This window comes from Xenopus laevis, chromosome 1S (genome assembly GCF_017654675.1).
Source record: "Xenopus laevis strain J_2021 chromosome 1S, Xenopus_laevis_v10.1, whole genome shotgun sequence".
NCBI classification, from domain to species: Eukaryota; Metazoa; Chordata; class Amphibia; order Anura; family Pipidae; genus Xenopus; species Xenopus laevis.
Window position 1 is genome coordinate 116,703,809 of NC_054372.1, and position 13,186 is coordinate 116,716,994.

General features: G+C 46.7%; 1 long non-coding RNA gene across 1 annotated transcript in view; it reads right to left on the reverse strand.

The window, feature by feature from the left end:
- Positions 1-12,505, reverse strand: part of LOC121399427 — a 29,158-nt gene extending 16,653 nt beyond the window's left edge. The window contains exons 1-2 of the long non-coding RNA XR_005965011.1: positions 12,358-12,505; positions 10,232-10,314 (exon numbers count right to left, since the gene is read on the reverse strand). This is a non-coding gene — a long non-coding RNA (uncharacterized LOC121399427). The remainder of the gene's footprint in view (positions 1-10,231; positions 10,315-12,357) is intronic.
- Positions 12,506-13,186: the final 681 nt, after the last annotated feature.

Below are 13,186 nucleotides of genomic sequence, written 5' to 3' on the forward strand. Positions count from 1 at the left end.
TCTCCGCCCCTGTATGTAGGGTTGCCACCTTTTCTCCTTGGGGAAACCTGGCAGGGGACGGGCCAGTGACATTGGAGTACGGGCCGGATGACGTCCGGGAAGTGCCGGATAACGTCGAGTACAGGGAGGTGATCTTGGGGGGCGGGCTGGATGAAGTTGGGGGCTGGGAAGGTGACGTAGGGGGTCGGACAGATGACATCGGGATGGGCCTGATGACGTGGCAATCAGCGATTGGCTGATCGACATGTCCTTCACTTCAATGTCCTGTCCAGATTTCCTAGTTTGGTAATCCGGACTGGGACTTTTCACCCGGGCAGCCCATCCAAAAAGCGGGCTGTCCAGGTGAAATCGGGAAAGGTGGCAACCCTATCTCTATGTGTAATATTGAGCAAAAATGCCTGTTTGCACCTATGTCCACACCGCATCAAGTTTCAATGACCACCAGAACCACATAAAGAGATATAGAAACCTCAAAAAGACACCCTCTGCATCTCAACGCATTCTTAATGACTATTACTCTACATACATATTTGAAAGCAACAAACTGGATAAAAAATAATCAATATTGAAATGCAATACAGATTTAGCAAAAACATACCCATGAGACAGAAATAGCAAGAGACAAATCCAATACAATAATGACAATATTGAGCCTTTTTGGTCATGTGTAAAAAATGATGCGGATGTAGACCAAGCGCAACACTGTTTCAAGTCACAAGTAAAAAAACATTGTCAGCTGGTCCCTTTGCATTGCTCCACTATGATCCTAGAGCAAAGAAAAGAACCAAGGAGCGACCTGTGTGCCAAGCAAATGCCCAGGGCACACACGTCGCCCCCGCTGACGCCACCGCTCTCCGCCCCTGTATGTAGGGTTGCCACCTTTTCTCCTTGGGGAAACCTGGCAGGGGACGGGCCAGTGACATTGGAGTACGGGCCGGATGACGTCCGGGAAGTGCCGGATAACGTCGAGTACAGGGAGGTGATCTTGGGGGGCGGGCTGGATGAAGTTGGGGGCTGGGAAGGTGACGTAGGGGGTCGGACAGATGACATCGGGATGGGCCTGATGACGTGGCAATCAGCGATTGGCTGATCGACATGTCATTCACTTCAATGTCCTGTCCAGATTTCCTAGTTTGGTAATCCGGACTGGGACTTTTCACCCGGGCAGCCCATCCAAAAAGCGGGCTGTCCAGGTGAAATCGGGAAAGGTGGCAACCCTATCTCTATGTGTAATATTGAGCAAAAATGCCTGTTTGCACCTATGTCCACACCGCATCAAGTTTCAATGACCACCAGAACCACATAAAGAGATATAGAAACCTCAAAAAGACACCCTCTGCATCTCAACGCATTCTTAATGACTATTACTCTACATACATATTTGAAAGCAACAAACTGGATAAAAAATAATCAATATTGAAATGCAATACAGATTTAGCAAAAACATACCCATGAGACAGAAATAGCAAGAGACAAATCCAATACAATAATGACAATATTGAGCCTTTTTGGTCATGTGTAAAAAATGATGCGGATGTAGACCAAGCGCAACACTGTTTCAAGTCACAAGTAAAAAAACATTGTCAGCTGGTCCCTTTGCATTGCTCCACTATGATCCTAGAGCAAAGAAAAGAACCAAGGAGCGACCTGTGTGCCAAGCAAATGCCCAGGGCACACACGTCGCCCCCGCTGACGCCACCGCTCTCCGCCCTGTATGTAGGGTTGCCACCTTTTCTCCTTGGGGAAACCTGGCAGGGGACGGGCCAGTGACATTGGAGTACGGGCCGGATGACGTCCGGGAAGTGCCGGATAACGTCGAGTACAGGGAGGTGATCTTGGGGGGCGGGCTGGATGAAGTTGGGGGCTGGGAAGGTGACGTAGGGGGTCGGACAGATGACATCGGGATGGGCCTGATGACGTGGCAATCAGCGATTGGCTGATCGACATGTCATTCACTTCAATGTCCTGTCCAGATTTCCTAGTTTGGTAATCCGGACTGGGACTTTTCACCCGGGCAGCCCATCCAAAAAGCGGGCTGTCCAGGTGAAATCGGGAAAGGTGGCAACCCTATCTCTATGTGTAATATTGAGCAAAAATGCCTGTTTGCACCTATGTCCACACCGCATCAAGTTTCAATGACCACCAGAACCACATAAAGAGATATAGAAACCTCAAAAAGACACCCTCTGCATCTCAACGCATTCTTAATGACTATTACTCTACATACATATTTGAAAGCAACAAACTGGATAAAAAATAATCAATATTGAAATGCAATACAGATTTAGCAAAAACATACCCATGAGACAGAAATAGCAAGAGACAAATCCAATACAATAATGACAATATTGAGCCTTTTTGGTCATGTGTAAAAAATGATGCGGATGTAGACCAAGCGCAACACTGTTTCAAGTCACAAGTAAAAAAACATTGTCAGCTGGTCCCTTTGCATTGCTCCACTATGATCCTAGAGCAAAGAAAAGAACCAAGGAGCGACCTGTGTGCCAAGCAAATGCCCAGGGCACACACGTCGCCCCCGCTGACGCCACCGCTCTCCGCCCCTGTATGTAGGGTTGCCACCTTTTCTCCTTGGGGAAACCTGGCAGGGGACGGGCCAGTGACATTGGAGTACGGGCCGGATGACGTCCGGGAAGTGCCGGATAACGTCGAGTACAGGGAGGTGATCTTGGGGGGCGGGCTGGATGAAGTTGGGGGCTGGGAAGGTGACGTAGGGGGTCGGACAGATGACATCGGGATGGGCCTGATGACGTGGCAATCAGCGATTGGCTGATCGACATGTCCTTCACTTCAATGTCCTGTCCAGATTTCCTAGTTTGGTAATCCGGACTGGGACTTTTCACCCGGGCAGCCCATCCAAAAAGCGGGCTGTCCAGGTGAAATCGGGAAAGGTGGCAACCCTATCTCTATGTGTAATATTGAGCAAAAATGCCTGTTTGCACCTATGTCCACACCGCATCAAGTTTCAATGACCACCAGAACCACATAAAGAGATATAGAAACCTCAAAAAGACACCCTCTGCATCTCAACGCATTCTTAATGACTATTACTCTACATACATATTTGAAAGCAACAAACTGGATAAAAAATAATCAATATTGAAATGCAATACAGATTTAGCAAAAACATACCCATGAGACAGAAATAGCAAGAGACAAATCCAATACAATAATGACAATATTGAGCCTTTTTGGTCATGTGTAAAAAATGATGCGGATGTAGACCAAGCGCAACACTGTTTCAAGTCACAAGTAAAAAAACATTGTCAGCTGGTCCCTTTGCATTGCTCCACTATGATCCTAGAGCAAAGAAAAGAACCAAGGAGCGACCTGTGTGCCAAGCAAATGCCCAGGGCACACACGTCGCCCCCGCTGACGCCACCGCTCTCCGCCCCTGTATGTAGGGTTGCCACCTTTTCTCCTTGGGGAAACCTGGCAGGGGACGGGCCAGTGACATTGGAGTACGGGCCGGATGACGTCCGGGAAGTGCCGGATAACGTCGAGTACAGGGAGGTGATCTTGGGGGGCGGGCTGGATGAAGTTGGGGGCTGGGAAGGTGACGTAGGGGGTCGGACAGATGACATCGGGATGGGCCTGATGACGTGGCAATCAGCGATTGGCTGATCGACATGTCCTTCACTTCAATGTCCTGTCCAGATTTCCTAGTTTGGTAATCCGGACTGGGACTTTTCACCCGGGCAGCCCATCCAAAAAGCGGGCTGTCCAGGTGAAATCGGGAAAGGTGGCAACCCTATCTCTATGTGTAATATTGAGCAAAAATGCCTGTTTGCACCTATGTCCACACCGCATCAAGTTTCAATGACCACCAGAACCACATAAAGAGATATAGAAACCTCAAAAAGACACCCTCTGCATCTCAACGCATTCTTAATGACTATTACTCTACATACATATTTGAAAGCAACAAACTGGATAAAAAATAATCAATATTGAAATGCAATACAGATTTAGCAAAAACATACCCATGAGACAGAAATAGCAAGAGACAAATCCAATACAATAATGACAATATTGAGCCTTTTTGGTCATGTGTAAAAAATGATGCGGATGTAGACCAAGCGCAACACTGTTTCAAGTCACAAGTAAAAAAACATTGTCAGCTGGTCCCTTTGCATTGCTCCACTATGATCCTAGAGCAAAGAAAAGAACCAAGGAGCGACCTGTGTGCCAAGCAAATGCCCAGGGCACACACGTCGCCCCCGCTGACGCCACCGCTCTCCGCCCCTGTATGTAGGGTTGCCACCTTTTCTCCTTGGGGAAACCTGGCAGGGGACGGGCCAGTGACATTGGAGTACGGGCCGGATGACGTCCGGGAAGTGCCGGATAACGTCGAGTACAGGGAGGTGATCTTGGGGGGCGGGCTGGATGAAGTTGGGGGCTGGGAAGGTGACGTAGGGGGTCGGACAGATGACATCGGGATGGGCCTGATGACGTGGCAATCAGCGATTGGCTGATCGACATGTCATTCACTTCAATGTCCTGTCCAGATTTCCTAGTTTGGTAATCCGGACTGGGACTTTTCACCCGGGCAGCCCATCCAAAAAGCGGGCTGTCCAGGTGAAATCGGGAAAGGTGGCAACCCTATCTCTATGTGTAATATTGAGCAAAAATGCCTGTTTGCACCTATGTCCACACCGCATCAAGTTTCAATGACCACCAGAACCACATAAAGAGATATAGAAACCTCAAAAAGACACCCTCTGCATCTCAACGCATTCTTAATGACTATTACTCTACATACATATTTGAAAGCAACAAACTGGATAAAAAATAATCAATATTGAAATGCAATACAGATTTAGCAAAAACATACCCATGAGACAGAAATAGCAAGAGACAAATCCAATACAATAATGACAATATTGAGCCTTTTTGGTCATGTGTAAAAAATGATGCGGATGTAGACCAAGCGCAACACTGTTTCAAGTCACAAGTAAAAAAACATTGTCAGCTGGTCCCTTTGCATTGCTCCACTATGATCCTAGAGCAAAGAAAAGAACCAAGGAGCGACCTGTGTGCCAAGCAAATGCCCAGGGCACACACGTCGCCCCCGCTGACGCCACCGCTCTCCGCCCCTGTATGTAGGGTTGCCACCTTTTCTCCTTGGGGAAACCTGGCAGGGGACGGGCCAGTGACATTGGAGTACGGGCCGGATGACGTCCGGGAAGTGCCGGATAACGTCGAGTACAGGGAGGTGATCTTGGGGGGCGGGCTGGATGAAGTTGGGGGCTGGGAAGGTGACGTAGGGGGTCGGACAGATGACATCGGGATGGGCCTGATGACGTGGCAATCAGCGATTGGCTGATCGACATGTCCTTCACTTCAATGTCCTGTCCAGATTTCCTAGTTTGGTAATCCGGACTGGGACTTTTCACCCGGGCAGCCCATCCAAAAAGCGGGCTGTCCAGGTGAAATCGGGAAAGGTGGCAACCCTATCTCTATGTGTAATATTGAGCAAAAATGCCTGTTTGCACCTATGTCCACACCGCATCAAGTTTCAATGACCACCAGAACCACATAAAGAGATATAGAAACCTCAAAAAGACACCCTCTGCATCTCAACGCATTCTTAATGACTATTACTCTACATACATATTTGAAAGCAACAAACTGGATAAAAAATAATCAATATTGAAATGCAATACAGATTTAGCAAAAACATACCCATGAGACAGAAATAGCAAGAGACAAATCCAATACAATAATGACAATATTGAGCCTTTTTGGTCATGTGTAAAAAATGATGCGGATGTAGACCAAGCGCAACACTGTTTCAAGTCACAAGTAAAAAAACATTGTCAGCTGGTCCCTTTGCATTGCTCCACTATGATCCTAGAGCAAAGAAAAGAACCAAGGAGCGACCTGTGTGCCAAGCAAATGCCCAGGGCACACACGTCGCCCCCGCTGACGCCACCGCTCTCCGCCCCTGTATGTAGGGTTGCCACCTTTTCTCCTTGGGGAAACCTGGCAGGGGACGGGCCAGTGACATTGGAGTACGGGCCGGATGACGTCCGGGAAGTGCCGGATAACGTCGAGTACAGGGAGGTGATCTTGGGGGGCGGGCTGGATGAAGTTGGGGGCTGGGAAGGTGACGTAGGGGGTCGGACAGATGACATCGGGATGGGCCTGATGACGTGGCAATCAGCGATTGGCTGATCGACATGTCATTCACTTCAATGTCCTGTCCAGATTTCCTAGTTTGGTAATCCGGACTGGGACTTTTCACCCGGGCAGCCCATCCAAAAAGCGGGCTGTCCAGGTGAAATCGGGAAAGGTGGCAACCCTATCTCTATGTGTAATATTGAGCAAAAATGCCTGTTTGCACCTATGTCCACACCGCATCAAGTTTCAATGACCACCAGAACCACATAAAGAGATATAGAAACCTCAAAAAGACACCCTCTGCATCTCAACGCATTCTTAATGACTATTACTCTACATACATATTTGAAAGCAACAAACTGGATAAAAAATAATCAATATTGAAATGCAATACAGATTTAGCAAAAACATACCCATGAGACAGAAATAGCAAGAGACAAATCCAATACAATAATGACAATATTGAGCCTTTTTGGTCATGTGTAAAAAATGATGCGGATGTAGACCAAGCGCAACACTGTTTCAAGTCACAAGTAAAAAAACATTGTCAGCTGGTCCCTTTGCATTGCTCCACTATGATCCTAGAGCAAAGAAAAGAACCAAGGAGCGACCTGTGTGCCAAGCAAATGCCCAGGGCACACACGTCGCCCCCGCTGACGCCACCGCTCTCCGCCCCTGTATGTAGGGTTGCCACCTTTTCTCCTTGGGGAAACCTGGCAGGGGACGGGCCAGTGACATTGGAGTACGGGCCGGATGACGTCCGGGAAGTGCCGGATAACGTCGAGTACAGGGAGGTGATCTTGGGGGGCGGGCTGGATGAAGTTGGGGGCTGGGAAGGTGACGTAGGGGGTCGGACAGATGACATCGGGATGGGCCTGATGACGTGGCAATCAGCGATTGGCTGATCGACATGTCATTCACTTCAATGTCCTGTCCAGATTTCCTAGTTTGGTAATCCGGACTGGGACTTTTCACCCGGGCAGCCCATCCAAAAAGCGGGCTGTCCAGGTGAAATCGGGAAAGGTGGCAACCCTATCTCTATGTGTAATATTGAGCAAAAATGCCTGTTTGCACCTATGTCCACACCGCATCAAGTTTCAATGACCACCAGAACCACATAAAGAGATATAGAAACCTCAAAAAGACACCCTCTGCATCTCAACGCATTCTTAATGACTATTACTCTACATACATATTTGAAAGCAACAAACTGGATAAAAAATAATCAATATTGAAATGCAATACAGATTTAGCAAAAACATACCCATGAGACAGAAATAGCAAGAGACAAATCCAATACAATAATGACAATATTGAGCCTTTTTGGTCATGTGTAAAAAATGATGCGGATGTAGACCAAGCGCAACACTGTTTCAAGTCACAAGTAAAAAAACATTGTCAGCTGGTCCCTTTGCATTGCTCCACTATGATCCTAGAGCAAAGAAAAGAACCAAGGAGCGACCTGTGTGCCAAGCAAATGCCCAGGGCACACACGTCGCCCCCGCTGACGCCACCGCTCTCCGCCCCTGTATGTAGGGTTGCCACCTTTTCTCCTTGGGGAAACCTGGCAGGGGACGGGCCAGTGACATTGGAGTACGGGCCGGATGACGTCCGGGAAGTGCCGGATAACGTCGAGTACAGGGAGGTGATCTTGGGGGGCGGGCTGGATGAAGTTGGGGGCTGGGAAGGTGACGTAGGGGGTCGGACAGATGACATCGGGATGGGCCTGATGACGTGGCAATCAGCGATTGGCTGATCGACATGTCATTCACTTCAATGTCCTGTCCAGATTTCCTAGTTTGGTAATCCGGACTGGGACTTTTCACCCGGGCAGCCCATCCAAAAAGCGGGCTGTCCAGGTGAAATCGGGAAAGGTGGCAACCCTATCTCTATGTGTAATATTGAGCAAAAATGCCTGTTTGCACCTATGTCCACACCGCATCAAGTTTCAATGACCACCAGAACCACATAAAGAGATATAGAAACCTCAAAAAGACACCCTCTGCATCTCAACGCATTCTTAATGACTATTACTCTACATACATATTTGAAAGCAACAAACTGGATAAAAAATAATCAATATTGAAATGCAATACAGATTTAGCAAAAACATACCCATGAGACAGAAATAGCAAGAGACAAATCCAATACAATAATGACAATATTGAGCCTTTTTGGTCATGTGTAAAAAATGATGCGGATGTAGACCAAGCGCAACACTGTTTCAAGTCACAAGTAAAAAAACATTGTCAGCTGGTCCCTTTGCATTGCTCCACTATGATCCTAGAGCAAAGAAAAGAACCAAGGAGCGACCTGTGTGCCAAGCAAATGCCCAGGGCACACACGTCGCCCCCGCTGACGCCACCGCTCTCCGCCCCTGTATGTAGGGTTGCCACCTTTTCTCCTTGGGGAAACCTGGCAGGGGACGGGCCAGTGACATTGGAGTACGGGCCGGATGACGTCCGGGAAGTGCCGGATAACGTCGAGTACAGGGAGGTGATCTTGGGGGGCGGGCTGGATGAAGTTGGGGGCTGGGAAGGTGGCGTAGGGGGTCGGACAGATGACATCGGGATGGGCCTGATGACGTGGCAATCAGCGATTGGCTGATAGACATGTCATTCGCTTCAATGTCCTGTCCAGATTTCCTAGTTTGGTAATCCGGACTGGGACTTTTCACCCGGGCAGCCCATCCAAAAAGCGGGCTGTCCAGGTGAAATCGGGAAAGGTGGCAACCCTATCTCTATGTGTAATATTGAGCAAAAATGCCTGTTTGCACCTATGTCCACACCGCATCAAGTTTCAATGACCACCAGAACCACATAAAGAGATATAGAAACCTCAAAAAGACACCCTCTGCATCTCAACGCATTCTTAATGACTATTACTCTACATACATATTTGAAAGCAACAAACTGGATAAAAAATAATCAATATTGAAATGCAATAAACAATTAGCAAAAACATACCCATGAGACAGAAATAGCAAGAGACAAATCCAATACAATAATGACAATATTCAGCCTTTTTGGTCATGTGTAAACTATGATGAACCATAAAGAAACATATAAACCTCAAAAAGACACCCTCTGCATCTAAACGTATTCTTAGTGACTACATGTCTACATACATATTTCAAAGCAACAAACTAGATGAAAAAATTAGGAAACATGAAATTCAATAAGCTTTTACCAAAAACATGCCCATGAGACAGAAATATCAAAATATTAAACAAAAACAATAATGACAATATTGAGCATTTTTGGTCATGTGTAAACAATGATGAAGCATAAAGAAACATATAATCCTCACAAATCCTCACAAACCCAAGATACAGAAATTTCAAGAGATTAATGCAATACAATAACAACAAAATTAAACCTATTTGGTCATGTGCAAAATAAGATGTATTGTAACACTATTTCAAGTCACAAGTGAAAAAAATTGTCAGCGGATCCCTTCAAATTGCTCCACTATGATCCTTGAGCAAACGAAAGGGTCAAGGAGCGATCTGTGTGTTAAGCAAATGCTATGGCACAGACATCGCCCCTGCTGACGCCACCACTCTCCGCTCCTGTATGTATAATTATAAGTAAAAATGCCTCTTTGCATGTATGTCCACACCACACCTTTAAAATGCAGCAATTGGCATCTAATTTACAGAAATGACAGACAACTTAAATGCATGCACAGCACTAAGGCCCTTGGTATTTGCTCTCAGGGCAGAACAACGGCAGACAAATGCCCCTCTCGGTCGCTGCGCCTAATAATAATGACCACCTTATAATTGAAAACAGATGAGATGGAAAAGTGAAAGGAGAATTCCCAACCAAAACATAAGCTTGAAAGCTTGAGCACTGACATCTGTCTGTCACTGTGCTATATGCGTTCAACACAGACCTAGTCGATGATTAGTATAAGAAGCAGTGAGGAGTAGTCACAAGTGGAGTGGGGGCATTGCCCTCTGGCTCTGCTGCAAATAAAATGTCCTGTGTGCCAGGGGCCTAATGTGTAAGTACCAAAATAGCCATTTCTGAGTAAACTGCCACTGCTGCTTTGGGACCTGATAATATTTTTAATAATTTCGACTTACCTGCCCTGTACTTTTGTCTGGGGCTTTATCCTTTTCTTCTGGAATGAACCAGCCTTTCCTAGCCATGCCTTGTGTGGCAGCCGCTGTAGGGGTGAAAGAATCGGAATCAGAGCATATTCCAGTGGAAACCAATAAAATTCTTCCGTATAGTAGACGGATCAGAATGATTTCCTTATAGTTTTCTATGGGGAACTGCACTAACATTTAGGCCACCCCATATATATATATATATATATTTATATATATATATATATATTGGACATATCATAAAAGATAAACATAAATTATACAATAATGATACATAAATATAAATGATACAAGCTGTTCCATGTCTATATAATCTATATCATGCAGCCCGTTATGGATTTATGGGATTAAATCCTGAGATCTAAAAAAAATACAGTAGGTTTTTTCAACCCTCAAACAAGGAGAAATTGACCAACCTGACATATTCAGTTACCTCACTTTCCTGCCATTACTGGGGTACACACTGCCTTGAGCTGGATACTAGTCAGACCACACAACCAGCAAACCATCCTTCTGATTCCTCCTTCCAACTGAATTAACTGTCATCACTATCTACTCTGCATTTTAGAAGTTGGGCATAATTCAGTTAAACATAAAATTAACCTTTTAAAAGCAACCCTTGCTGCTACAACTATAAAAATATACTATCTCACCTTCATGGCATTATTGGGGTACACACTGCAGTCTGCTGGATACTAGCAAGACCTCACAACCAACAATCCATCCTCCTCATTCCTCCTTCCAACTGAACTAACTGTCATTCCTGGGGGGCGTGGCTTCAGAAAAGAGGGCTATGTGCATTGGTCAATACAGCACATGGGCAGAGACAGTTGTACTGGATAAAAAGTGGCACCCCAGCCTTGGTTCCCATGCCCAGCTTGCAGCTATACCAGCGAATTATATTCACACATGACAATAAACCAGTTGCCTGACATATTGAGCCCAGGGATTGAGCCCATCCCTAACACACACCCCTACATCTGTTATAAATACCCCAATAATAACCTGGAAATTTCTAATCCATAACATGCAGTCCCACTGTGGATTATGGGATCAGATTTAGTAGCGTCACAGCAGCATCAACTAAAATACAAAACTTGCTCAACAGTTGTTCAACTTCTTTCCCATTAGCAAACCCGGCTCCACAAGTTTCTCAGACATGTGCTTTGGCAGTTGCTTGGGATAAAACGTAGTGCTATGGAGAGAGAATCTCCTGTGATCTCTTTAAACTAGCTACAGTAATAGCAATATTTATAACTATGTAAATATAATGCAAATATCCTCCCAGATATTATTTCCCAGGCATTGAAGCCGGACCCATGCTGCTTCTTGCTCACCCCAGAATTTAGGCAAGATTTATTTAAGCAAGAAAAATTGTTCTTTTTTCAACTCTTAAACAAGGAAATTGACCAACCTGACATTTAGGTACCTCACTTTTCTGCCATTACTGGGGTACACACTGCCTTGTGCTGGATACTAGCCCGACCTCACAACCAGCAATCCATCCTCCCGATTCCTCCTTCCAACTGAACTAACTGTCATTCCTGGGGGGCGTGGCTTCAGAAAAGAGGGAATCCAGGCTCCGTCGACCAATAGAAAACAGGGGCGTGGCTTTGCATAAGGCAGCACTGTCCCCATAGGCTGGTGTTCACTGTCTTTCACTTCACTACAACTCCCAGCTGCCTTAGCAATTAATTTGCTCCTGTAGTGTCTGAGGTATGCAGAACTATAGACCTATTTGACCCATGGGCGAGCACTATAAAGGCAAGTCCTGTGAACTCCAACCAGGTGTCTCGTCACCTGTATAAGGCAATACAGTCAGTGTCAGGACATCTTCCAGTAAAACCAATTTGCCGCGTGCAAGAGATCTGCCCCCAAAGGTTTAGCGACCCCCCAATGTTAACATTCACCTATTCACACTGAGTCCCTGGCTCCCTGTGTCTTCCCTTATTTCTACTCTTCACCCTGCGCCGTCCCCTAACCCCGCCCACCTCTATCCACCCTCCCCATTTGCTTCACGCTCCCTCCTCTATCCCTCCTTCTAAGTTACTTGTATGACGTTAGTTGTATATCCTGGCGAGAGGTGTCTTTAATCCTACCTAAAGTATACACCGCCCATGCTCCTCCATCTGTCCTGCGCGATATTTCTTCTCCTCCTCCACAGTCCGTTTGGCAATGTTTGTTGACAGAAAGTTCCGCATCACCATGGCTACAGCCAATCAGAACCCGCTCAGGGCAGTCGTTTTTGATTGGCTCGTCTGCAATTGCAATAATGAAATACTGATTGCTGATTGGATTACATAAACATGCCCATCCTCTGCTGGGAGGCTATTGGCTGAGACCTGCTAGGGCGGGATAAAGCGGGGAATCTGAGTCGACTCATACAATTTAGATGCCAGGGATGGAGGGCAGGTATTGTGGATACTGCGAGTAAGTTAAATGGTGCCTGACACCTGATTTATGGGTCCTTCTCGTAGTGATCACGGACCGTGTGCGCTAGGGCGAAATAATAGTTCCTCGGGGTGGACACGTTCCGGTCTATCACTAAGGTGAGGTAGGCTATGCCCCTCACTCTGATCTGCTTCGGAGTCTGAGAGAGGGGTGGCCATGTCGGTGCCGACAGAGAGGGGTTACCAGGAAGATGTGAGTCTGGCTGTGCCCAAACCCTTATTAAGTGCAGCTCATTCACACACTTACTGTACCAGGGGTGTCATTTTAAATTGGCCCGCATCAAATTTCTAAAAATTGATTGCACTGCAGCTCCCTGGAGAGGAGAGAGACTGCTGCTGCTGTGCCGACACGCCCCGCCCCCCGCTTCGATTGGCTGGCCTGTGTGGAGACTGGGTGTGTGAGAGTGTGGACGTCACTAGAGCTGTGCTGCCCAGACACGCCCCCTTCCCCTCGGCTTCACTCTGGCTGGAGTCAGAC